This window comes from Ochotona princeps, chromosome 11 (genome assembly GCF_030435755.1).
Source record: "Ochotona princeps isolate mOchPri1 chromosome 11, mOchPri1.hap1, whole genome shotgun sequence".
In the NCBI taxonomy this organism is placed as follows: domain Eukaryota; kingdom Metazoa; phylum Chordata; class Mammalia; order Lagomorpha; family Ochotonidae; genus Ochotona; species Ochotona princeps.
The window spans coordinates 7646571-7672294 of record NC_080842.1 but is presented as its reverse complement, the minus strand read 5'-3'; the positions used below and the strand labels follow the sequence as shown (position 1 = coordinate 7672294).

Genomic DNA, 25724 nt, shown 5'->3' with positions numbered 1-25724 from the left:
ATTTATTTATATCAGAAAGCCAGATATACAGAGAGGAGGAGAGGCAGAGAGGAAGATCCTCCGTCCACTGATCCACTCCCCAAGTGTCTGCCACGGCTAGAGCTGAGCCAGTCTGAAGCCAAGAGCCTCTTCTGGGTCTCCCACGCGGGTACAGGGTCCCAAGGCGTTGGGGCATCCTTGACTACTTTCCCAGGGAGCTGGATGGGAAGCAGGGCTGCCGGGATTAGAACTGGCGCCCATATGGGATCCCGGGCATGCAAGGCGAGGACCTTAACCACTACACTATCATGCCAGGCCCTGGAATCGCTTTTTGACATACTGTTACAATCTGCAGTGTCCTGAACTGGGTTATAAAGAAGGCGAGGGAATCTTCTTTTGCATTTCCCAAGTGAGACTGAAACCAATATTAACTCACAATTTTATTTCAAATGCGTTGCAAATGAGTTCTTGCAAGCCATGGTTGTCCGGAGGCCCTGTGGGTGATTCCAGCAGTTTTAGACCCTCCTGGGCTGTGTCTCACAGCTTGTGCTGACTGGCCTGGGCCTTTCCCTGGCTCTCCACCCAGGGTGAAGTGCAGCCTTTGTGTCACTGCTGGATGTTGGTTGTGAACGTTATCTAACATGTGTCCACCAGCTGAAGAGAAATCAGTGTTGATTTTTATCTTGTTCCCAAGCAGAAGTTGAAAGATTAAATAAGCATGATGGTTTCAAGTACATCTCCAGCCAAGCATATTCAGTTATCTTAGCGTAATGCCAATGCAGGCTCCTTCAGAACGTCCTGGAAGAGGGCATATCATGAATAATCTATGTGTGGGCTTCAAAGTTGTTTGTACCAAGGTGGACTTTTCTCTCCCTTTGCTTACCTGCTTTTTGACACACCCTGGTGTTGTGGATTCGAGCTTCTTGGAGGATTACGTTTAGTGTGAGGTGCTGGGAGAGCAGACATGTTTGAGACGCAGCTCTGGAGTCTTTTCACCTGCTCTACCTCCTTTAAGACATGTTTAAAACCCCTCCTTGATACACTGCTTTTTCCTCAAAATTCATTTTGCTTTCAACTTGTCATTCCGTCTTGAGTTTTGACATCTTGGCCTACAACCCTGCTGGCGTGTTTATCTGTCTGGCCCACAGTTTCCTCATCTGAAAAGTGAGGATAGTCTTTGGCAATCACCTCCACGGACCGCAGAGTGTAACGAGCTGGTTTCAGTCCTGGGCCCACAGCAGATGCTACGTTCCCTGGCAGACATTGTTTTCTTTGTAATCATGTTTCTTCATGTGTTGACACCTTCAGGGAGATGAAGACCAGAGACCTCTGTATTTTAAAGAAGTGAATCCCTAAACAGCTTCCCCAGACTTTTTATTTTAAACCTTTTAAGATGGTTATAGATTGACAAGGAGTTGCACAAGTAGTACAGAGTCCCCACGTACCCACAGACATAGCTGTACAAGATCAAAGCCAGAAGGGTGAAAGCCCAGGGCCAGCGAGTGTGTTTGGATTTCAGGAGCTTTATGTGCGCTTGCTGGGGTAGGAGTGTGGACCGTTCTGTGCAGCGTGGTCAAGGATGTAGATTTGCGTGGCTAACCCAAAATAAAGAAGCAGAGCTGATCCCTCTCCTTCTCCATGTAGCCACCACCCCCAGCCTCTGCTGACCATTGGTATGGTCTCCCTCTTTGTAATGCTGTCAGTTCAGGAACATGATGCAGCTGGAGTCCCGCAGTGCATTGCCCTTTGTACCTGGCTCCTCCCTGGCAATCTGTTCCCGTGGTTAGGTGTGTCCACAGTTCATCCCTTCTCACTGCTGAGCAGTGTGCCTCGGTGTGGGAATCCCACAGTGCAACCATCTGTCCGTTGAAGGACATCTGGCTTGTCTCTATTTGGGGGCTTTTACAAATAAAATCACTCTAAGCATTTGTATTCAGGGGTGTGTGAAGACTGAAGTTTTCTGTTGAGAGTGTCATTCCAGATTTTTTAAAAATGAGCCATTGTGGGCCTCTTTGAGAACCGTGCTTGTAATACAGACAGTTAGCACTTGTACATAAAGAAAGGCAAGTATTTCTTACTGTCAACCACTATAAATAATAGACATTGTCCTGGATTTTATGTATCTTATGGTATGGTTTGGAGCATGAACCCAAAGTATAGAATCCTGGCTTTTTCATACTGTAACAACATGGGCTAAATAAATATTAACCATTTTGTTAATCCCTTTCCACATTTTGTTGATCTTTCTCTTCCAGGGTAAATTAGTCTTCTCAAGAAATGGTTTTCTTTTTAGCAAATTCTTTGGCACTGTGGTAGATGCTGAATTTGTAAAATATTACAAAGATTAGTAAAAAAAGGATGAACGAGTTGATTAAGTATGTTCAACGACATTTCCCTTAATAAGACGAGCAGGGCTGGCACTTCTGTTTTTCAACATAATGTTTGGGACCCAAGATGCTTTATAGAATCACTGTCTCCCAGTAATATACTGGGATACGTGTTAAATTCTTAGTGGGATGAGGTTATAGATCATGAGGGTTCTTAAAGAAGCATGCAGAGAAATGGGATTAGAAGATAAATTTTATGTGGTACAAGAAAAATTAGAGATCTTTCCGTGTTTTTTTCCTAACATGCATTCTCACAAACTTTTTGAAGGTCCCTCATGTTCTTTTGACATATGAAGGAATTCTGACCCTGATAGCCATAAAATTAAATAATTGTCTCTAAAGAAAACCATTTTTTAATGTGCAAGACAGAGTGGTATCTTCCATCCCTCCCCAGTGCACACCACAGACAGGGCTGGGCCAAGCCAAACCCAGGAATCCAGACTTCATGGGGGGAGGGTCTCCTGAGAGAAGGAGTGGGGCAGGGAGGAACCCCAGTACGCGGGTTTCTCATTGGTTGCTCCCCAGGATGCTTGTTAGCAGGAGGTTGGATTGGAAGCAAAGCTGAAGCTCAAACCCAGGGTGCGCCAGAAACCCACTCCAAATTCAAGTAGTTCTCAAAGCGAGTATCAAAAGTCAGCATCGGGACAATTGAGATTACAGACGGATAGGCACTGCTGCACCTGCTGGCCTTCCAAGAGCTGATAAGGGGGGGGAGGGGGAAGTATGGGGGGACTCCCAGAGCCTATGAAACTGTCACATAATGATAAATAATTAATAAAAAAATATATATATAATAATAAAAAAATACAAAAGCAAAAAAAAAAAGAGCTGATGAAGGGACCTGCTTTGTACAAAGTGGGAAGGCAAGAAACATAGTGGCTCTTAATGCTCCTCATTCAAGGAGCCAATTAGAATCTCTCAAGTGTGACACTTCATCGGTCTCATTTGAGAGAAGGAAGGAGCTGTTCACTGTCCACTGGTTCACTCCCCAAGTGCCTGCAACAGTGGAAGCTCGCCTTGCCAGAGACTTCAGTCCGGGTCTCCAGAGTGGGCTGCAGGAACCCAAGTACTTGAGCCATCTCTGCCACCGCCCTGCATCGACAGGGAGCAGGGGCGTCCTGCTTCCTGTTGGCCTTTGAAAAGATGCATGCCGGGTGATTGTACGGCTCAGCTAGCCAGGGCAGCACTGTGCTCACTCTGCCTGACCATGTTTGTGTGGTCTGCATGCCTTCCCATGGAGTCACCAGCTTGGGTCACACACGGCTTTTGTGTTTAGCTCTGGTGAGAGAAGCTTTCTCCAGAGGGTTTTGGGGTGTCATTCTTCTGAGTGACGGGCAGATTTAAACAGCAGACCCTGGGCTGCTGTTTGCAACAGCAGGATGCAAATGCCTCAATTGTGGAAAATTCCAAACTGTTCAACAGTCAAAAGGGAAATTCAGGTTCATCTGGAACAACCTACAGTTGGGAGACTGTTAGAAAGTGAAGTTTTTTTTTTTTTAGGATTTGTTTCTTTTTATTGGAAAGTCAGATCTGCAGAGAGAAGGAAATAGAGAAAGATCTTCCATCGCTGATTTAGATTTACTCCGCAGGTGGCCACAGTGGCCAGAGCTAAGCCGGTCAGAAGCCAGGAGCCACAAGCTGCTTTCAGGTCTCCCAAGTGGGTGTAGAGTCCCAAGGCCTTGGGCCATCCCAGACCACAAGCAGGGAGCTGGATGGGAAGTGGAACAGCCCACAAACAAGCTCCTGTCTGGGATCCTGGTGCATGCAAGTCAAGGACTTTAGCCACTAGGCTACTGCACTGGGCCCGGAAAATGAAGCTGTTAGAAAAACCTGCTTAGAATGTGGGTGTGAGAGATCTGAAGACTGATAGATCCTGTTATTAGATGTATTTTTTTTTTCATTTTGTAAAATATCAATATTTACTTGTAACAAGTGAAAGTATGCAGGTTGGAGTTAAAAAATAAGAATTAACTGCTCATACATGTTAACAGGCTGAAATCAGTGCTTTTCCATGCCTTTTAAAAAAAGATGTATTTTTATTAGAAACAAAGATTTACAGAGAGAGGAAGAGACAGAGAAAGATCTTCCATCTGCTGGTTCATTCCCCAAGTGGCTATAACAGCCAGAGTTGAGCTGGGCTAAAGCAAGGAGCCAGGAGCCTCCTCCTGGTCTCCCACATGGGTACTACTCGACTACTTTCCCGAACCATAGGCAGGGAGTTGGATGAGAAGTGGGTGCAGCCGGAATATCAACCGGCACCCATATGGGATCCTGGCGCATGCAAGGCGAGGACTTTAGCCACTAAGCTACTGCAGCGGTCCCATCATTCTTCTTTCTCTACTTATAAAAGCACAGGTGATGGGCCTGGCACAATAGCCTAGCAGCCGAAGTCCTAGCCTTGCATGTGCCGGGATCCCATATGGGTGCCTGTTGGTATCCCAGCTCCCCGCTTTCTATCCAGCTCCCTGCTTGTGGCCTGGGAAAGTAGTCAAGGACGGCCCAAGGTCTTGGGACCCTGCACCCGCGTGGGAGAGCCAGAAGAGGCTCCTGGCTCCTGGCTTCGGATCAGCGTAGCACCAGCTGTTGTGGCCACTTGGGGAGTGAATCATCGGATGGAAGATCTTCCTTTCTGTCTGTGCTCCTCTTTGTATATCTAACTTGCCAATGAAAATGAATAAATCTTGATAAAAAAAAAAAGCACAGGTGATGAAATTAGGATCATGAGTTTTAAATTTCTAAGTAGGTCATGTCTAGAAATGTTTCTGAGGTTTGCTTTTTCTTTTTGATACATCACAGCCATTTCTCCAGTTTAATAAAAATTTAGCTACTGCTTTGAAAATGTAATTTTAAAAACAAAGTCTGAATAGCTGTTATGAATAAATATGAGTTGGCCATTCAGCCATTTTTCTGTGAGTAAACGTTCAGGCTGCTGTCTTCTTTTTATGTAGATAGGGTTTTTTTTGCCATTATAAACTGTTGCGATGTGTTTTTTTGTTAAGTATAATGTTTCTTCTGTCTTATAATCCATGGGTTGATTTTGACCATATATTTTTAGTTTTTGGATATTTTCTGTCAGACTGCCCGCCGAGCTCCAGTTAATTGGCTCCTTCTGAGTATTGCAGTGGGCTCCAGGGGACTCTTGATGTCGGGATGCTTTCGGCGTCCATGACTGTGTCTCTGTGGCCGTGCAGTCTCTGGGGTGGGCCTCACAGAGACGTCGTGGCAGCATCTCACTGTCCTTGTAAAACCATGCGCAGAGGCACCACGTATGGCTGCCTGCATCAGAGTGTAGCACTGGACCTAGAGAACCCGTCAGACTGTTGGGTCTCTGTCAGTGGCCGTTTTCCACTCACAATGTCCTCTTTCTGCAGACTGGTTAAGTTCATGTAATGTCCACATGACAGTGAGAATAATCCCAAGAGATTGTACTGATGCTCTAAAATTAGCGAGGAGAAATACACTCAGGGTAAGCCTCCTGCAAGACTTAAGGAACACGTCTGCAATGCGCAAACAGGAAACATAGCTCCAAGTTTACTGGACCGCAGTCTTCCGTGAAGCGTCTCCGCTACGGAAGCTCAGAGCAGGAGCCTGGGCAGGTTGCCTATGCGCATGCGCACAGCGCGTGGCACGTTTTTCCCTGTCCTGTCAGCCCGGCTGGATGCGGCGCGTGGGAGCCACCGCCGCTGTTTAGGTGAAAACTTGGCGAAGGTGAGGCACGAGGCCAGGGATGGCTTCGGACACGGTGAGGACATATCTCTGGGGAACAGAAAGGAACCGGGATAGCAGTGCTTGGAGGAGGTGCGGGGACTCAGGAAGATGGAATGCAAGAGTTGCACGCCATGTTGGAAAAGGCGAAATGTTGAACTTGCCGCGGCCCAGGGTCTCCAGCCGTGGTCCACGGTGTCCAGTGGTGGCATGGGCTGGACTTCAAGGCCGTGGGTGACCGGGCTGGGGCTGCAGGCTGACGCATCCGCCTAGGGGGGAGGCTGGGACACAAGATTTGAGGAATTTTTTCCTCGGGAGTGTTATGTATCTTTCTCCCCAAACAGGAGACTATGATAGCACTCATCTCCTAAGTAGGAAGGAGTGCTTTTGGCTTCGGGAGCTACGTGATTATCAGTATGTGAATTTCAGAAGGACTCAGTCGAGATGGCGAGATGGCGGTAGATCAGGTTCTCATCTGAAACCCAGGGCATAAGTTACCTGGCTGTGTTGCCGAAAGTCGCCAGTCTAGATTTGCAAAATGCTGTGGCTTTAAGATTTGATTTTGATATGTCAGGGAGGAGAAAGATCAATCTTATCAAGCTACAAAAATGGGTAAAAAGTGTTCACGGTTTCCAGTCCTTACAGCTTCGGGCAGCTGGCCTGCTGTTTCCCATTGTTCTGGATTCTGGTTTGGATAAAGCACTGTGTGGAATCTGCATCATGATTATGACTCATGTTTGCATAGTGACTTGTGTGGAAGATCTGGTGGATATGAAGGTTGACAATGAGCTGTGTCTCTTATTATCCCTCAAATAATAGAAGCAATATAAAGATCTCTTAGATTATGGAAATGAGAAAATATTGTCTGAAATTTTTTATGTGAAACTTATAAAAACCCCTTGTCTCCCACTAATGCTATCAGAACAGGCTGGGGGCTGCTACCGCGAGGGCACCTTGGTTTCTGGTCCTTCATGAAGATGATGATGATGATTTTAATTTATATTTATTGAAAAGGCATATTTACAGAGAGGAGAGACAGAGAGAAAGATCTTCTATCCACTGGTTCACTTCCAAAATGGCCACAATGGCTGGAGCTGAGCCAACCCAAAGCCAGGGGCCAGGAGCTTCTTCCAGATCTCCCATGTGGGTACAGGATCCCAAGACTTTGGACCATCCTCCACTGCTTTCCCAGGTCAGAAGCAGAGCAGCTGGGACACGAACCAGCACTCATTCGGGATGCTGACACTACAGGTGGAGGATTAGCTTGCCACACCAATCTGCTGGCCCCAAAATAGGCTTTGTTTTTTTTAAAAAAACAAAACTGTAAGGAAATCTGGTGCTAATAAAAGTTTTTCCTTTTACCATGGTTTACATGAAAGGCTCTCAACTTAGGAAAATAAATATAATACTCTTTGGTAATTTAAGGAGAATTTATTTCTTATGTTTTTGAGAGGTAGAGAGACAGAGGCACACAAGCAGATGGACATGCGGAAAGGGTTCCTGTCCACTGATTGACCCCAGCACCAACTTGAGACCCAGGAACTCAGGCCTGCCAGGTGGGTGGCAGGAACCCGAGTGGTTGAGCTGACATTGCCACGTGCCAGGGTCTGCATCAACATGAAGCCCAAGGGACCAACCCCCTCCCACATGGAATGCAGGCATTTGAAGTGCTAGCCCAAACACCGGTCCCACATTTTTTGAAATACCTCCAGCCCTTCCAGGGAGAGCTGGCATGTGTCTTGTGACAGTACCCTCACTGCTGCCTCCCAAGGTGAAACCAGATGAAACCAGGTGGCTGGGAGGTTCTCACTGCCAAGGGCAGTTAGAACCGCATAGGAGCCTCTGGCCTGTTTTCAGTCATCAGTATAGAGCCACCAGTTGCCCAAAGAGAACACTTCTCGGGTTATCTGGTCGGGAACAGATCACATCCGCTTACAGAGAAACTTAAAAATCAGAAGATAAATCCTCAGCCCCAGTCCCAGGCTCTGTTGACGCCACGGGCTTGGGCACTGCCCCCTCCACCAGATCTTAGAGATGCTGAAGGTCTGATAGGGAGCAGCAGTAACCTGAGCATGTTTGAAATGACTTAATGTAAAGCAGGGCTTCTGGTTGTCTCCAAGAGCTCTGTCGCTGAGAGTCCCTGCACCTGCCTGATATCCAAATGCAAGAAGTACGGTGGCCCATGGTCTGTGGCAGCTACTCGAATCCCCACCTGCCGGGAGTCCAACCAGGAATCCTCCTCGTTGTCCCTTAGGAAACGTTGAAATCTCTGTGACATTCAAAAAAATCCATCTCAAATACTGTGTGCTTTGTGTATATTTCAAGATGTGTTTGCAACAGTTATAGGAAGTGGCTTCCCTTTTTTTCTACTTAAAATTTTATTCAATCCATAAAAAACATGCATATTTATGAAATGCTAAGTGATATTCTACATGTTTATATATTGTGTAATGTTCATTCAGTGAGGGCAAATATATCTCAGATTTCTATCTTTTCTTCATGGGGAAAGCAAGATCCTTTCAGGAAATCCACTCTTATCCTCATTTTACAGATGGGCAGCAAGAATCCAGTGAATCCCTGCCTACCATGTCAGAACTGGGATTTGTTTGACTCAGCCTGGCAGTGCAGCCCTACTAAAATGTTCTGGAGTGGGTGGTTGGCAAAGTAGGTAAGGCACTGCTTGGGATCCAAGGACCTGGATTTGAGTCTCGGCTCTGCTCCTGGCTTCAGCTTCCTGCTCACGTGTACCCTGGAGGCAGCAGATGGCTCAAGTCCTTGAACCTGGGAAGTCTGACATGAGCTCTAGGCTTCTGGCTTTGACCTGTCCCGAGCCCTAGCTGCTGTGGACATTAGGGGAGTGAATCAGCAGGTACATGATCTTTCTCCCTCTGTCTGTCTCTTCCTCTTGCTCGCTCTCTCCTTCTCTGCTGTTCACATGAAAGCAAAACATTCTGTAGCCATCTTTGAGGAGTTCTTGAATTTCAAATTTATAGGCCTCTGCAAAGTGAGACTGTCACACCATGTTCTGTCATGGACATCGTATAATCATACAAATCCTGGTAAAGTTTGCTTACCAAGGAAGAATTGCTACTTGCTCTTGAAACAGACTTGACTACATGTATGAAACCAGCGGTTTGCTGCTTGATTCTCATTAATTTGCCTAAAATTAGATGGAGCCTAAGGGGAAGTGGGCATTTATGATTAACACAACTCATTAATTTAGGCTCTTTCCAACATGGAATCGGCACGTTGCACTTGTGGTAACTGAAGTTTACCTGTGTCATATCTGTGTCTAAGTGGTTTTTAAACAAAGAAGTACTGTCAATAAAATTGCAGGAGAAAAACAACTTATTTTGACATAGCAGGATATTTTCAAGTACCCTAAGTAGAGGTATTTCTGATAACAGTACTTTGGACTGTCATTTAAAACCTGACAATTATTTCACTCAAAAATCGAAGTAGTAAAACTGCATTTACAAATATGTGGAGCTGCTGTCAGCCAAATTCGTCTGTGGAGTTCATTATGATTTTTTTATTTTGGATTAAATTGAATGTTTGACTTTTTCTCCCCCAAAATTTCAAAGTGCAGTACATTTCTGGTTTCTTGTTCCACACTAGCTGGAATAGTGATAAATCCTAGGTGTTCAGGTTGTACTGTGCATCTTCACCTGGGGATGAAGAGTCCTTGTCTCCTCTGAAGCTGTTAGCTACCCCGTGTTGGCCTCCCCGTTTCCAAGCAGAGGAGAGGGAGCCTGTGGGCTGCAGCTGGGACACCCCAGAACATGCCTTTCCCTCCTGCTCTGGGAGCGTGAGCCCCACGCAGGAGAGGGACAGGGGAACACATGCCATACTTCGTACTTTCTGCATACCGTTGCTGGTGACAAAGCCCTGCCCATATACAGACGATCATTCCTGGCTGTGTGTGTGTAAGCACAGGAGCCTGCTTAGTTAGCCAAATGTTCGATTGTAGCAAGTATTGTTTTACGTGCCTTACAAATATATACTCACATCGCTCTTTATACACAAGGCACATATAATTTTAGCCCATCTTAAAGATGCACAGGGACAGCAAGCTTTTGCCCGACTTCAGCAGTTACAGAGCAGTGAGCTGGGCCATGTGCCCAGGCATACACACCCTGGGACCTGATTACCTTTATTGGGAGAAGTGTAGTAACTTACCAAAAGCAGCTGCTGAATGATAGGGCTGCGCTCTCCGCAAGATGCCTTTCTCGATGGACTCCTTGGGGATCTTCTCCTTCTTCGATGTTCTTACTGGGAATAAATGTTTATCCTCTGCCTACTTAGCAGTCTCACAGCATAGGCCTCTTTGAAGTGATAGCATGACTTGCACCCTTTCCTGCCGTAGGCATCCCACTATCATGCAAATCTTGCAAAGCCCAGGAGTTTCGTAGTGGCTGACAGCCACTATTTGTTCAGCAGATGTTTGTTAATGGATGAATGTTAGGAATGTACAATGGTATGCCATTTCCCAATAGAGTTCTGATACACTTAAAACAACAACAAAACACCACAGCTTTTAAAAAATAGCATTTCTCCAGCAGCGGGGGGCAGGCCTTTGGAGGAGTTGGGGATGCCTGGACTCTGTCTCAGGTGCCTGGGTTTGAGAACCCACTTCTCTGCTGATGTGGGCCCTGCGAGGAGGAAGGTCTGGGTACTTGGAACCCTGACACCAGCATGGGAGACCTGGGTCATGCTTTGTTCTCTTGGCTTAAAAAGGAGGTGGGGGGGATTTATTTTATTTATTTGTAGTTAGGGAGAGAGAGGTTGTCCATCCTCTGCTTCTCTTCCCCAAATGGCTACAATGGCTGGGGGTGGGCCGAACCAAAGCCTGGAGATCCATCTGGGTTGTCCATGTGAATGCAGGAGCCAAGCACTTGGACTGATTCCCGCTGCTTTCCTAGGTACATTGGCAGGGAGCTGGATGGGAAATGAACTCAAAATGATACCCATAGAAGATGACTGTGATACAGGCTGCAGCTAAACCCATTACAGCACAAGCCCTCCACCCCATGGGCTCTTGGCTTTATTGTAGTCCAGGCCTGACTGGTGAAGGTGCTTGGGAAGTGAACTAGCAGGTGGAAGATCTTTGTTTCTGTCTCTCTTTTTCCACTGCTTCTGAAGTGATCAAAATAAATTCACACACACACCACTATTGGCAGTTGCACTGCCTTTACTTTCATAGTCCTGCTGTGAATTTTCACAAAAGTAAGCTGAAGAAGCTATTTATGAAAGCTTTATGAAGTGCTCTGACTGCTACATGGATCTTTTTGTCACTTTCAGACAGGAATGCCTAGACCTATGTTGTGGCTCAGTGGGTTCGGCCACAGCCTGCAGTGCCAAAATGCAGTGCAAATGCCAGTGACAGTCGCAGACACTGGCGCTCAAACAGCATGCCCAGCTCCAGTAGCAGCCCCTGCCACTGTGGCTGGGTTGGGGGCAGGGCCAGCAGGTGGAAGATTTCTATCCCTTTAACTCTGTCTTTCAAATAATGGATCTACCCTTGTTTACATAAGTCAAAGAAAAACCTTTTTTAAAAAATGGAAAGGAAGGAATTTGCTGCAGGAAACAGACCATGCTTTCTTGGAGTCGTATAATGCTGTGGGTGAAAACCACACTGGGTTTGAGTCTGCAGGACCCACCCAGGTTGGAGAGCTGCGACAGGATACAGGAGTAGTATCTTTGTTGACTTTCTAGCAGCTTAAACACCCGCCCCCATGGAGCATGCAGAGGTTCGGGTTACACAGGCCTGGGTGACCCAGGCAGCAGCTTGGCTGGGTCGCAGGTATAGGGCAGCCCCCTTTGTTCCAGCTGGCAGCTTTATCCCCAGGGGGCCAGCCAGGGCTGCTTCCTGTGGGCGTTGCAGGGTTCCAGGGAACTGGATAAGGTGGAAGAGAAGGTTGCGCGGTACACCAGGGTGCATGTGCTGTGCCTGGCTGGACTCTCCTCCGTAGACCCCAACATCAAGGCAGAGTTGGCCAGCATCCTGGCAGTGGTGCACAGAGTTTCTAGAGACTAGTAGCTCCTCTCAGCCTCCTGGAGCCCTGAAATCAGGGCACCCCTTAATCCTAGCTGCAGCTCATCTATACAGGGGTGAGCCACAGTGGTGGCACCCCTAGGCTCCACCCCTGCCCACCGCACACTGGAGGGTGCGGGGAAGCATGCAACCCCCAGGCAGCCATGGGACTCGGTAGCCTGAGGCCTTGCTTGCTGGACTAGGTTTTGAACCCAGGCCTTTCTGACTCCGCAGTTGCCATCCAAAGAGGAATTTCTTCTCTGATGGGTGGGTGTGTTTCCTCAACATTGATTTTTCCGTTGAAAGTTTTGGGTGCTTTTGTGTTGTCTTCTGAAAAACTGGGACCCATGATGAAACCTGTTATCCTTCCCCGCATCTTTACCCTATAACCTTCAATAGTTGGACCAAGTGAGCAGGTATAATTATATGATAATTAATAACCCAGAATGAGGACCTGGGTTGTGGTGTCGTAGATTAAACCCCGACCTGGGATACCCACATGAGCTCTGGTTTGTGCTCCAGCTGGTCCATTTCTGACCCAGCTTCCTGTTGATGTGCCTAGACAGCACTGGGGCCTCTGTCTGCACAGAGGAGACCTGGGTGGAGTTCCAGCTCCCTGGCCCTGCCTGGCCATTTTGGCAGTGAACGAACAGAAGGAAGGTCTCTCTCTGTCTCCTGTGTCTCTCTTTGCCTCTTCCCCTCTCTCTGTCACTCTGCCTTTCAAATCATGACATTTTTTTTTAATAGCCCAAGGCTCAGTGCAGAAGCCTAGTGGCTGAAGTGCTGGCCTGGTGTGTGCCAGGATTCCATATGGGTGCCTGGCTGCTCCATTCCTCTCCAGCTCCCTGCTTGGGCCTGGGAAAGCCGTTGAGGACTGCCCAAAGCCTTGGGATCCTGCACCCACATGGGGGACCTGGAAGAAACTCCTGGATCCTGACTTTGGGTCAGCTCAGCTCCAGCCATTGCAGCCGCTTGGGGAGTGAACCAGCAGATGGAAGATCTTCCTCTTTGTCTCTCCTCCTCTCTGTATATCTGACTTGCCAATAAAAATAAATCAATCTTTAAAAAAAGAATAGCTCAGAATGGAAAATATACCACTGTTTCCGATTGTAATTTTTAGACATTTTGAAAGGTCTGATCACTCTGTAATTTTAAAAAAGCAAACCATTTATTTACTTACTGGAAAGGCAGAACGAGAGAGAGAGAGAGAGAGAGAGAGAGAGAGATACAGAGGGGAAGAGAAATCTGTCTGCTGGTTCACTCCCCAGCCACGCCTGGGCCCAGCTGAAGCCAGGGAGCCAGGAACTCCATCCAGGTCTCCCACACGGGTGCAGGGCTCCAAGGACTTGGGGTGTCCTCCACTGCTGTCCCAGGTACATCATCAGGGACCTGGACCAGGACAGGACGCCAAGACCACAGGTGGCAGCTTTATTGGCTATAATACAACGCTGGCCCCAATCAATGATTCTTTTAATAAATTGTTAAGATTATTTTAATGAAATTCAGAATCCTGACTTATTCCAGAAAATCTGTGAAGGCGCTTGAGAAGTCTAAGAGCAATGGAATGAAAGAAAGCTGGTGTGTGGTACTGCAGGTAAGGCTGCCGTTGCCATACCAACCCACCATTCAAATCCTGATGCTCTACTTCCAGTCCAGCTCCCTGGTACTGCACTGGGAAGGAGTGGAACATAGCCCAAATGTTTGGGTGTTGGAACCCATGTGGGAGACCTGAGTGGAGTTCCGCACCCCTGCCTTAGCCCTGGCTGAGTCAACCAGTGGAAAGAATCCTTCTCACTGCTTCTGTCTCTCCCTTTCTGTGTAACTCTGCCTTCCAAATAAACAAGTCATTTGAAAAAATGGCATTAAAAGGTGAGTGCACATTGGTGCAAAAGACTTTTGTCATCCATGCATGTGTGGGATCTTAAGCAAGTTCGTGGAAATGGCATGTTTTGAATTAAAAAAAAAGAAACTGTAGATTAAAACAAGCCTTTCTGTACCAAAACACAGTTGTTTTATAATCCCATTTCCACAGGGGTTGTTTTGTCTTGTTTTGTTTAAAGCAACTACATGCATTGAATGAATGATCCAGTGAAGGGACTGTGCCAGGGCCATTTTCCTTGTGCACCTGCCCTGAACGCCCCCCTGTTTTCCGGTGTTGCTCCTGGGAAAATCAGCCCTTACCCAAGCCTTTCCCGGCTCAGCCCCCAGATGTTGGAGAGCCTCAGGAATATCAGGATTTCAGGCTTCTGTTCTCCAGTACAGGACAAGGCTTAATAGCACAGCCTAGAGGTTTTGCTTCTCTTTGCTGCTGTGCTATCCAATTTAAAGCAAGGCAGTGCGTTCTGTTTCCCTGTGGCCTCTTGTCTACTCTCCACCTACTCATTTCCTACAGCAGTTCATTCTGCATCACATGCTTTGCCACAGAGAATGCTTTTTTCCCATTGGGGAATACACAGGGGCTCTTCAAAAAATTTCTGGAAATGGAGTTAAAAATTTGAGTTTCTCTTTGCACAGGAGTTTTTTGAAATCCACACATAAGATATATGTGGGAAGGATGTATGATGGAACATTTATGCATGGATTGCAACTTTGTTTTGCACCATGGTAAGCTTATCTTTCGAACCCCCTATACACAAACCCTTTGAAGTATCCTGGTATTCAGAGTATCATCAGACTCAAGACCCTGGAGATAACCACAGGATGCCACTGCCTGCTTTTCTCCCTGACCCATTACTGCAGATCCCTGGGAGCCAGTAGGGAGACTTGACCTTCCTTTCCAAGGACACACAGTGATTGCTCTCCTGTTGTATGAACACTTAGAGCAGAAATTTCATTCAAGCAGCTTTTACTAACAGACACAGAGAGAAGGGAAGGAAGCCATACAGTGAGACACTCTTTTCCCTGGAATTTTTTTTTTTAAGATTTATTTATTTTTTTATTGGGAAAGTCAGCTATACAGAAGAAGGAGAGACAGAGAGGAAGATCTTCCGTCCAATGATTCACTCCCCAAGTGACTACAATGGCCAGTGCTGCACCCATCTGAAGCCAGGAGCCAGGAACTTCCTCCTGGTCTCCCACGCGGGTGGAGGGTCCCAAGGCTTTGGGCCGTCCTCGACTGCTTTCCCAGGCCACAAGCAGGGAGCTGGATGGGAAGTGGGGACGCCAAGATTAGAACCGGTGCCCACATGGGATCCAGGCGCATTCAAGGCAAGGACTTTAGCCTCTAGGCCACCATGCCAGGCCCTCTCTGGAATGTTTTAATGCTTGCTTGTTGGAGCAGGTGTGGCTGCTGTTCAGCACAGAAGCAGCATCATGTGGTACTCTGTGCTTGACAGATGAGCTGGAAAATGGCTCACAACCCCCGCCTTTAGGGTCATGAATGTAGAACCTTCCTCAGTCAGCTCTCCTTCCCTGGTGCTAATTCCCATGCATAAATGAACTCATCATATTTACTTTTTCTTACTTTCTGGGTTAGGCCAGGAATAACACAGTGGCTTTTCACAGGTGTGACATAACTGGATAAGAATAATTGCATCAAAAATAGCCTCACAGTGTCCTCCTTGGGCCTAGAGAATTCCAGAGTAGGGTTGCCGGGGATTGTTGAAAATAACACTGTTCGTCAGACATGAGCCATCTCACATTAGTGCTAACTCATCCTTTCGGCACGGGATGGGGCATGCCCACTTCCAGTGCTCTGGGTCAGGGAAGAGAAAACCTGCATGAGCACCAGCCACCATCTCCTGCTGGCCGCAGAGCCTAAGGCTGAGCGATGGGGGTGGACCCTCGGGCCCGCAGCCAGCAGCTGGGGGAAGCACAGTCATTCCCAGCTCACAACAGTGAAAATCAACCTGTTAGTGCTGCTTGGGGCCTGCATGCCCTCACTGGGCAGTTGTGCTTCACTGTGTTTCAGGATGCCTGCCTGCAAGGAAGGGTTAAGGAGTATTTTTCTTTTTAAAAGGATTTATCTACTTCATTGAATGGCAGAGAGAGAGAGAGAGAGAGAGAGAGAGAGAGAGAGAGGGGTGGGATTTTTTTGTCCTCTGGTGCATTCCCCAAATGCAAGGTCAATCCAAAACCAGGCGCCAGGAACTCCACCCAGTTCTCTCACAAGGTTAGCCAGGTTTCTTGGGCCATCTTCTACTGCCTCCTGGTGCGGCAGCAGGAAGCTGGAGCAGAAGCATTGAACAGTGAATGCTCCAAGACTGTGCGCAGAAATGGAATGTGGGTGTCCCAGCTGGCAGCTTAACAAAGCCCTCCGAGGGAATGGTTTTGTTTGTTTAATTAAGCCCCTGGAATTTAAATTGCCTTGGATTTGAGAATTAAGTAGAATAAATTTCCTGGGAATCTCAACTAACATTGACATTGTTGAATTAGAAAGGCAGACATCACTGAAAGTATCCAGTAGTATTGCAAAATAATTCACGTGGAAGCTGTGTTACCGAGGGGTCAGCAGGGGCAGGGTGTTGATGTAAGTCATTGAGCTCTCATGTGTCTATTACAGACAGGCCCCAGGGCTGGGGTGTTGATGACCTCTCCCTGGGGTACCTGGAGATCTGGATAAGTGTCTTGATGGTATTCCTAGAGCATCCTGTAAGAGCAGATGTGTCATCAGAACTGAGTTTGTTCAAAGCAAACAGGTCTGTGCCCTGGAGAGCAGGTGCCATACACTTCTGTGCCATCACTGCCGGCCATGCTCCCAGAGCAGCTGTCCTGTTCTGAGCATCTCTGAACGCTCAGCTGGCTTCTCTGCATGTTCTCCCAAGCCCCGGCCTGCCTTGGCCGTGGCCCATCCCCTGTGGAGGACTGTGTCCACGGATCCAGTCAGCCAAGCAGCCCAGCGCACCTCCACATGCGTTTTGCAAATACGTGAGGTGTTTGTCCTCAGTGGTGATTCATGAGTGAACATATGTGCTCACAGCAATGCCAGAAAGACAGGAAGGAAGCACACAAAATCGCTCATTACAGAGAAAGACAAAGCTCTTCCTTAAGTACACTGTAAGTATTCAGTAAGTGTACTGATATCCGATGCCTTTTTAATTTCACCTAGGACAGCTGACAGCTGCAGTGGACAGGACAGCCTTTTGCTGTGCTTCCCCCTGGTGAAACACAGGCAGCACCGCCACCTTGTTGCCAAAGCTTTATCCTATTGGAATGAGCTTAGAAATCAAGTGAATGCCTGTTGTGGGGGAGAAAAAGAGCTTTCTCCTTCTCTTTCAGTACTTGCAACGACAACTTAAAAGAAGTTGGTGTTATTGGACTGACTTCAGTAATGAGCGTAACCGCGATGCTCTCTGTGTTGTCCACCAGGGCACGCCCCTGGGCCAGCTCTCCCATTAAGAGGGCACCGATGTTGTCCCGAGCGCATAAATCCCAGCATGCATGATGCGAATCAGCGTGTTCCTGCCTGCTGCTCGGCCGCAGTTAATTTTAGCCGGGGTTTGTTCTATGAGTTGTAAAACTGTTTACCCACGGAGAAGTCAGTAGGCTGAACTGTAAGTCCTCAGCCCACTGTGGTAGGAGATCTATTTTAGACCTCAGATGGTGTTTGCGATCGGCAGAGCTGTGGTCCGAGAGAAGAATTGCAGTTCAGATTCCCTTTGAGGCTACTCGTAAGTACTGGGGAATTCTGAGGACCCCTCTTTGTTCTGTGTTCTGTAAATCTTCCCCATGTCGCTGTCATAGTTGTTTTTTCACATCTCTTGGGAAAACTTGGAGACTTTGGGGTTGGCACTTCAGAGAAATCTAGGAATGTTAGCAAAAGCTTTCTCTGTAACCACATACTCCTGCGAGAAACCTGTGTGAGTTCTCCCAGGGTAAAGTGCCTGATTCTTGTTTTTGTTTGTGAAAGCAATCGGAAGGTTATTACTTGTTTCACCTGTTGAGATTCCGGTAAATGCAGAAATGTTACACTGTGTCTTTGAACTTGCTTTTCTGTGGTGTCCTAGCCTGGCAAGGGGATGTGTTAAAAGCCAGTTCTGCTGGGATCGTTGCACTACAAGTTCATGCTGCAGAAATTAACTCAAGTGGCTCATGTAATTCTCTTATTTTTATTTCTTGGAGGACAAATTTGTGTTTAACAATAGACCCAATAGACTCCTGGAGAGAAGTGCTTTAAAAAAAAATTACTGTTTTAGACAGGAGTGTTACAGATTTAAAGCATCTTGTGAAAAATTGAACTATCACAGTTAACTACTCTCTGTTAAGACTCTCTAACTACCTTTCTTCACCTGCCATGTTGTTTATTACCCACTTCAGTTTGCACAGTAGAGTATTAAAGACTTCAGTAGCAAATATTTTCAGTCCGACCTGCATGTTAGAAGTGTGTCTTAAATCACAGTAGATTGACTTGCTGCCAGACACCTTTGCTGGGAACACGGGACCAGGCAGGGAGTCCTCTAGCACTGAGATGTGGGAGGTGCGGGCCCTGGGAACACAGAATCCAACGAGATGGGGTGGTGGCATCCGTGGCTGTGAGTCCGTTTTCCTATTCCGAACAGCTTTATTTAAAGACTTCTTTGTTGTTCCATAGCGTCGGATTTTAACTGCACATGACATAAGAAAGCAACAATGGAAGGAAATGTTTTAGTGGTGCGCTTAGTAGGAAAAGAATGTAAGAAAGGAAAAATAGGAGTGAGTTCTTAGGCTATTTTTAGAAAGAAACTTTTCTTAGAACTTTTTTTTTTCTTTTTATTGAGCAGAAATTTGCAGCCCAGCTCAGTAGAGATCCCAGCAGAAGGGTCTCCGAGGGCATCTTGGGCTGTAAAGGGCTTGCTGTGGCACAGCGTGCTTCATGGCACATTCTTTTCCCAAGGAAGCTGACAGTTCTGGGTCTTCCAATTGTGAACTCGGTGGAATGTGTCTTTAGCAGATCGCAGTTTATTAGTTTCCCAGCTAATACTCATTCCTGTCCCCATTTTTTAGTCTTGTAAATAAGAAAAAATGGATTAAAATTGACCCCTGCCCCCCCTTTTATTATTTATTTAAACAGAGCTGTCTCTATAGGTTTTGTTCCTGGTAGGAAGCATGTGCTTTGGGATGACTTGTTAAAATGCTCACAAACATGTCCAGAGTATTGGTGTTACTGATTTATGTGCTGTGAGAGAGTGATCCAGGAGGGTGAGAGAAGGGAGCCCTAACCACGTGGGCCCGTGTCGGGATCCCGTGCATGCCAGCGTGTGTGCCCGTCGCCGCTATGTCCTCTCCACGGCTGCATAGCCTCTACTGACTGGCCATGACCTTGATTGTGACAAGTGGCAATGCTTGCATCCCCAGCAGTCAGGGCGGCGGGGAGAGCGGAGGGGGACCAGGTGCAGACAGACACGTGCAGCTTTTGGGGCCTGCGAAAGGAGTCCAACAGGCCGTGGTTTCAGCCAGGCACGGGGCACCTGCACCTGCACAGCAACCGTTACCTCTAATCCTGGCAGAGAGATGCCCACTGGCTGCTGCCCTTGTGCTGGGTCACCATCTCGTAAGACAAAAGCCCAGAGGCTGTGACAGAGTGGCCACTGATCACCTACGTTTATTTCACTCTGCTGTCTTCCCTGAGATTCTGAATGATTTGCTCAGAGAAGCCAAGAAATCTTTTCTAGGGTTTTCCAATGCCCACATGAAATATGCTTTTTCTCCCCGCTACCATCCCTCCCCTAGTTTATCTAACAGAGGGGAGACAGGCAGACAGCTCCCATCTGCTTCTTTGCTCATCAATGTCTAAGACTGGAGTCAGGAGCCAGGAGCTAGAACCAGGTATCAACAGTCACTGACCCCAGGTACCCGAGCATTTTCACTGGCCCACAGGAGCCTGGGCTGTTATAGTTTTAACCTGAAAGGCAGACACACACACACACACGCACACACACACACACACACACACACATTTCACATCCACCAGTTTACTCCCCCAAATACCTGCTGGAACTGGACCAGGCCAAAGCCAGGAAGCTGGAATGGATTCACCTCTCTAGTGTGAGTGGCAGAAGCCACAAGCACTTGGGCCATCACTGCACCGCCAGAGTGTGCACTAGTCGGAAGATGAGGTGGAGGATGCAGTCCAGACTCAAAGCCAGGCACTCTGATATGGGATGTGGGGGTCCCAACAGGAGCCCTGCACCAAACACCTGCCCCTCTCCCCCGTGTGTCTCTCTGTTTCCTCCCCACCTCCCCCAACTACTCACACTGGTTTTTCAGTAAGAACATTGCATGACTCAAGGGGAACTCAGTGATATGACAGGTTGCCTTTACAGTTTGGAGCTGCATGCTCCCTGAGCTCATTCCTATGATGTTCTCTTTGAAAAAGGAAGTTGCTCGTTAACAGTACTGAATTTCAGCTGCTCTGCAAGGCCAGGCATAGCACGCTTCATCAGCTGTGCCTATCTGGTGTGCAGTATATGGGATCTGTCTCTGCAGCAATGCCGATCTCTCCAGGCAGTGCTGGGACTGCTGCGATTGTTGAACATGTATTCATCACCCCCAGGGCACACACACAATACACAAAGAGAGCATAGTTCCTACTCTCCGAGAACTCACGTGCTCACATTAGGCAGTGCACAGCAACTGGGCACCAGCGTTGGATAAACAAAGCAGCAGGAGATAGAGGATGAAGGAGAGGAGGAAAAACAGGATAGAGCGGGGTAGGCCCATGGGGTCTTGGACCAGAAAGGATCAAGACAGGCTGCTGAGCCCTGGGGAACTGCTTCCCTTCCCTTCTGGCAGCTGGGGAGGTGTGGGAAGAGGGACCCCTAATTCTCCTCCCATCACCAGTTGTGTAGGTCAGAAGTCTCCCTCGTTGCACCTGTAGTGTCTTGTGGCAGTGGGGAGCTTAATACAAAGCCCCAGGCATGGGAAGAGCCTCTCTCAGCGAGATGACACTGCCCTCCTACACCAACATGCGGCTGAGCATGTTAGTGATCCCTGCCCTGGTGCCAGGCACTGAGTCAGCAGCTGAGTCAAGTGCTGCAGCTTCCAGAAGAAAGGCATCATAAGCATTACGGCCGCTCATAAAGGAGCCAGCATCGCAGAACAGGACTCGGGGAGGGGCTAGCATTCATTAGAGATGAATAAATACGAGTGCGTTCTATCAATCTGTGGCTCCTTTTCTCTGTAGTCAGCCCCAGCCAGTCTCTGACTAAGGCCTAGGTCAAGTTCATGGCTCCACAGCTAAAAGAAACTTGGAGAAGCCTCAACAAAGAACCTCAAAAAAAAAAAAATGATTAAAGGGTGGGAAAATGATACCCCTAATAAGAGGTTAGGGAACCTATTTAGCTTGGAGGGAAAATAATGATGGGGGTGGGGGTAGGACTCCAACTGTCATTCAACTGTGTGCTTCCGTTGAGAACACAAGGAGGACTGGATTGGCTTCCTGGTTCTCACTGTGTGCCTGGACCCGACTTTAGTCCTCCTAGCCAGCCCCTCACAGCCTGGCCCTGTCAGGGACCCAGAGGCTGGTGTGGGAGGGCCTCCAGACTAGAGTTTCTGGGGCACATTGCAACCTAAGAACACAGGACGAGTGAGATGCAGAGAAGTTGCTGTGTAATGGGCCTTTGGATGCTGGAAGAGGGAGACTCCTCTGCAAAATCATCCAGAAGTGGGACTGTGGTTTATTGCATTGTACAGTCAGGAGACAAGCAAGCTCCCAGAGCCCCTCCTGGCCTCGTAGTGCTCGGGCTTCCCTTCCTCACTCGGAAGATTAACAATTAAGGCTTTGCACTCCTGTTCCTGAACTGGGAAACAAACCGGATTCAGAGAGAGCAGGGGGTTAGTAGTTGGGGTGCCGCGCCTTGCTCCCCAGGGACTCACCTCTTGCATCTGTGCAGACTGGGTGTGCTGCCTTCCCGAGGCCATTTCAGTAGCACTCAAGCAGAACATCTCTGTATCCTGCCCCTCTTCCCGCCTCGGGCTAACGTCCACCCCCAGAGTGCCGTGGGAGTTAGGAGGATCTCACCGGGATGCAGGCACGCAGGCACAGCGTGGTGCCTCTGTAGCTTGCTGGGGCTCCACTGGGGGCGGAGGACAGAGACCTCACTTATCCTGACATTGTCACTGGGCAGATAGCCCAGTGGCTTGTAGGGGAAGCCCTAAGGACAAAGCAGTGTTTTCATTATTGAGCTGGAGTGCCCAGGGCGGGCAGTACCCTGTGAGACCCCTGGAGGGAGCAGGGTGGGCTGCTATTGCTCTTCCCAGTCAAGAGACTCTCCGCTCTCCTATCCTCACCCCCGCTTTTCACACATAATACAAATGCATCTGAATTTAATTCTGTCTTCCTTAATGCTCTTGCTTGATAGAATTGCTTGGGGTTCAGTGTGTTCACTTGTCATACTCTACATCGCATCTGGTACGATAAAAAGCTGTTTGTGACCCCAAGGACGAGCCAGCGCTCTTAGCACAGGTTTTGTCAGAGCTGTTCCAGAAGCATCACACCAGGAACCAGCTGCCGCGCCTGCCAAGGCAGGGCGACCCCTGACGTTGGCCACACACCCTGAGATTATGGACAGGGATCGTTGGCGTGGAAAGCTGTCAGTAAGAACTTGTTTGCAGGACAGGAAAAGTGCCTTGAAGTGAGAAGCGCCCAAGTGCAGGCAGTTTGGCTCAGCTGGTTTGCCTTGCGGCACGCATTCGTGTCATCATGCGGATGACACAGGTCCAGGACGCACAGGCGGCGAGCTGCACGCATGGTTCTTTCCCACAGCACTGTCGTTTGCAAAGCATGTGCAACTTCATGGTTGCATGCTGATAAGATAAATAATGTCGCAGCAATCCACGGGGCGCGGAGAGCCGAGTTTTAGCCTCCTCTCCCCCCACACACTTAACAAAGTCTTAAATATAATAGCTCCCTTAAAATGCTCATGAACTTCATAAGAAAACTTCTGAAAAGTTCATGCAGAGTGTGTATTATGAGGAAAGCTGAAAAATTTTTGCATCAAAATAAACGTGTCTTATCATTCCATCTTTCTGTGAAGCTTTTTTTGTGTGAAGCTGTTTTGGAAGCTTCCTCGTATATCCAGTAGGAGAAGTTCCAACTCTCTGGGCTATTTGGGTCTTAATGCTAGCAGCCAAAAGGCCATTTTTGTTTCCGTGCAGAGAAATTACTAAATAATCATTCTTTCAATATTTCTGCCTTGGAAAAATAATGCTTTTAAAATCAGTCTATTCAAAACAACTCACGTATGTAGCAATAAAAATAAAAGGGTTAAATGGCTTACGAATAGACTCTGTTTTGTTGTGGTTGTTTAGTCACAAAAATTAAATTTGAAGACAGAGGCAGGAAAAAGCCCTTTAACTGACAATGCAAGAGTTACTGACAGTAATTCAATAAAATATCTCCAGAAAAAGCCTCGTAAGGTACTGATTAAATGATTGATGGTGTTGCCATATAATGCAACATGATGCCACCATTTAAAATGATGATGACATGGGGCAGGCATTTGGCACACAGTGGCTGAGATGCCACTTGGCACACCTGCATCCTGTATCAGAGTCCCTGGGTTCTGTCTCGGTTCTTCTTCCTGTCCAGCTTGCCCATGAAGTACATCTCAGGAGGTAGCGGATGATGACTGGAGCACTTCAGTCCCTACCTGCCATCCGCAGGGGAGGCCTGAGCTGTGCTCCTGGTCCGTGCCACCCGCAGGGGAGGCCTGAGCTGTGCTCCTGGTCCGTGCCACCCGCAGGGGAGGCCTGAGCTGTGCTCCTGGTCCGTGCCACCCGCAGGGGAGGCCTGAGCTGTGCTCCTGGTCCGTGCCACCCGCAGGGGAGGCCTGAGCTGTGCTCCTGGTCTGTGCCACCCGCAGGGCAGGCCTGAGCTGTGCTCCTGGCTTTGACCTGGCCATGCCCCCACTGTTACAGGCATCTGGGGAGTAAGCCAACAGATGGGAGATCTCTTTCTAGTAAAATAGAATCATTTTTAAATGATGCATTTTTGTAGTGATAGGGCAGCAGTGTTTTTCCTTTATTATTTTTCACTTTTCTGCAGTTTTGTGTGAATATATGTTATTTTTGTAATGGAAAAATATGACTGTTAGAAAAAATATGTATTTATGTTTGAAGTTATGTTTGAATTAGAGAGGAGTGAGGAGAAAAAGAAGATCTTCCATTGCTGTTTCACTACCCAAATGGCCTTAATAGCTGGGGCTGGTCTGGGACAAAGCTGGGACACTGGAATTCCATCCGGGTCTCCTATAAGGACTGCAGGAGCTCAAGTCTTTGGGCCATCTTTTGTTGCTCTCAAGCACATTAGGAAGAAGCTGGATTGGAAGTAGAACAGCCGGGACACAAACCAGTGCTCATCTGGGATGTAGCAGTTCACTCCACCAGCCACGGTGCTGGTCCCAAATAGGATTTATTTTTAAGGCAGCTACTTGGGATCTTGGCTGTTGGAAAGTGACCCACAAAAATTGATGTGTGGACAAATGGGGCGAATTAGAGGAGTTCAGCAGGAACCTACTCTTGCTACTGCTCTGCATCTATTATTAGCATTAGTATTTTCCATAATACATTTTTTGTAGGTATAAGGGTTCTCCCTCTTTCCCTCCCCTTTCTCCCTATTTTTCCAATTCTTCCATTTTCCCTCGTATTACTACAGTCATATACTCCTTTAGTAAGAGTTAAAGGTTTAACATACTGCTATTTAAGTGCATCATGGCATTGTAGGAATAGACAAAGGTAGAAAATCTAGTTCATATTGTCAAGATATATTCAGCTGTTTCCCTGGGAGCTCTCCTTTTATTCAGGAGTAGAGATGCCCACTGCAATGTATCTTAAAAAAACTTTTTTTTAAATTGAAAAGTAGATGTACAAAGAAAAGGAGAAATAGAGAGAAAAATCTTCCATCTGCTGGTTCTCTCCCCAGGTGGCTGCAAAGTCTGGAGCTGAGCCAGTCTGAAGCCAGGAGCCAGGAGCTTCTTCCAGGTCTCCCATGGGGGTGCAGGATCTCATGGGCCATCCTCGACTGCTTTCCCAGCTACAAGCAGGGACCTGGAAGGGTTGTTGGGATATGAACCAACGCCCATATGGGATCTTGGTGGATACAAGGCAAGGATTCAGCCACTAGGCTACCACACTGGGCCCTGCATTGTATCTTCACTTCCCAATATGCTGGTCTTCATTATACAGTTCCTCCAGGAGAATATATGTATATACATGTTAACCTGTATATCTGTTTGTTTTGCATTTTGCATTAAGGCCAGCTTGTATCAGAGAGAACATAAGGTATCTGTTCTTTAGGGACTGGCTTATTTTACTGAGCGTGGTAGTCTTCAGTTGGGACCACTTTGGCTTTGGATCCTAAGGAATTCTGGCCTGACCTGATTGACCAGGATCTCAGGTGCACTCTTACTCAGCGGCAAAAGGTCCAGCCTATTAAAAAAAAGTGTATTTATGTATTTGAAGGAATTACAGAGTGAGGGGAAGAAACAGAGAAGATCCTACATCTTCCCTTTCACATCCCCAAAATACTGGCAACGGCCAGGACTGCGCTGATCCGAAGCCAAGGCCCATGGGCCAGGAGCCAGGAGCCAGGAGCCTCTTTTAGGTCTCTCACAAGGTGTAGGGCCCCAAGGCTTTGGGCCATCTTCTGTTGCTTTCCCAGGCCACAAGCAGAGAGCTGGATGGGAAGTGGAACAGCTAAGACT

The 25724-nt window shown here is 47.6% G+C and overlaps 1 protein-coding gene across 5 annotated transcripts in view; it reads left to right on the top strand.

The window, feature by feature from the left end:
- The window catches only part of SLC20A2 (solute carrier family 20 member 2), a 94649-nt gene that overhangs the window by 14608 nt on the left and 54317 nt on the right, over window positions 1-25724 (top strand). The window contains exon 1 of one of the 5 annotated variants that reach the window (XM_004592716.2): window positions 17356-17714. The exons of the other annotated variants lie outside the window; for them this stretch is intronic. The gene's annotated coding sequence lies outside the window, so the exon portion shown is untranslated. Of the gene's footprint in view, window positions 1-17355; window positions 17715-25724 lie in introns of those variants that run through there. 5 annotated transcript variants of the gene reach the window in all.